Raw genomic sequence first — 1,901 nt, 5'->3', positions numbered from 1 at the left:
TGTCTGTTTTCTTTTTTATATCATGTTTGCTGGGCGAGCAATGTTTGTACCATGAATTTATTTCAGGTAAGGTTTGTAAGCATCATACATTGATAAAGCTTCCTCTCTTTATGACTCGCATGAGAACCAACCAGCGAGTTTATACCAGTGTGACCAGACAGTTTTGTTAAAAAGCAGCTAAGTTATTTTTCATGCAAATATCCCTTATTCAATGCAATTGGCAAAGCTGTGATATGCTGCAAAGCTGCAAGGTGTTGCGTAGTTTTGTTCCTTGTTCCTTGGTGAATTGGTTCCCATTTTTCATATTTATTTATTTTCCAACGTATACGGAACATTTGTGGTAGTATTGGCAATAAACTTGTACAAGAAGGCATCATGAGACAAAAGCACCGTAGAACATCAGTTACATACTGGTATGAGCAGGTGTTATTAACTGAATGGAAGAGTGCACTTGTACATACTCACAGCAGTGTGCAGATAAATGTTCTCCCTAAAGTACAGATAATACAGCATACTCTATACATGAAATGAACACTTGTATGTTAAAAACTGAAAAGGTAAGCAAGGTGGTACTAGGTACCCTCGACTGTCCTTTTGGTGATACTAGGTGACGCAAGGTCATGTTGTCAAAGTGGGTCTGTTGTACAGTTCTACAAGGATCAAAAGCCTAAAATTTGAGAAGTAAAGCACCAGATACTAATAAAGCACTCTTAGACCACCACTCCTTGCTTGTGTTCCTTTGTATAACAGTTTGCATTGGTGTAGCCAGGGGAGAGGGTTCCTAAATTCTTCAATTTTTATGTACGCTTATATGAACACACCTATAACAAACATACACAAAATTACATCAAGTTAAGGAAACTCACAACCTAAAAAAAATTCAGGTTACGCCCCTAGCAGTTTTAACAGCGCAGCTGTTTTTAGTAAACCTTTTGACGTGTTGTGTAGGGCTGCTCGCATAGCATTGAGGGGAGGGGGGCTTAGTGGAGAGAGTCAGCCGCGTACGCTGTGGTCGTTTAGTGGCTAAGGTACTCGGCTGCTGACTCGCAAGTCGCAGGATCGTATTGCAGGTGCGGCGGCTGCATTTTCGATGGAGGTGAAAATGCTGTAGGCCCGTGTGCTCAGATTTGGGTGCACATTAAAGAACCCCAGGTGGTCAAAATTTCCAGAGCCCTCAACTACGACGTCTTTCATAATCATATATGGTGGTTTTGGGACATTAAACCCCACATATCGATCAATCAACACCTTTGTTTACAAGTGGCGAGTCTAAGTGAACTGCCGTGCCAGCCGTCAGGTGCTCTCGCGTGACATTTTGAATGCACCTGAAAGAGAAGATACTGTAGTGTGAGTGCTGTTGTGGTGACATGCTATATAAGAACTTTTTCAGGCTACCGTAATTTTTTTTCTTTAGTTCGAAAGGCTGCCCTTCGGCATAACAAGCATACATAAAAACGACGCAGGTTCATCACTAATAAATAGACAAGCTACATTCATGCATGAAGTTCAACAAGGATTGGTGGAAAGGTCCTTATGCACAATCTTGTAAGTCCGGAGGGCGACCCGTTGCTTTAGGGGAAGCGCCTAGCCAGCGGAGGGGATGGACGTGCGTCGCATGAGCTCCATACTTCTTGGCCCGTTTCGCCGCAACTCTTCGCCCTTTCTTCGTGAAACTTCCCCAGTGCATTCGTGAAGGTGGGCGGATAATTTTAACACCTTCGGCGCCGAATCACGCCCGTTTTTGACACTTGTGAGCCACTTTTGTGCTTAGCCACGCCGCCGATGTGCTCTATCGTGGGCCGCTCGACTACGCGTCCCTGTGGAACGCACAGCCGCGTTCTGAGTCATAACAGCGGCTGGCGCCACTCGCGTTTCGCCGCCTTCACCGAAAGTGTTCCTGA

This window comes from Rhipicephalus microplus, chromosome 1, assembly GCF_043290135.1.
Source record: "Rhipicephalus microplus isolate Deutch F79 chromosome 1, USDA_Rmic, whole genome shotgun sequence".
In the NCBI taxonomy this organism is placed as follows: domain Eukaryota; kingdom Metazoa; phylum Arthropoda; class Arachnida; order Ixodida; family Ixodidae; genus Rhipicephalus; species Rhipicephalus microplus.
Note: the sequence above shows the minus strand (reverse complement) of the source record.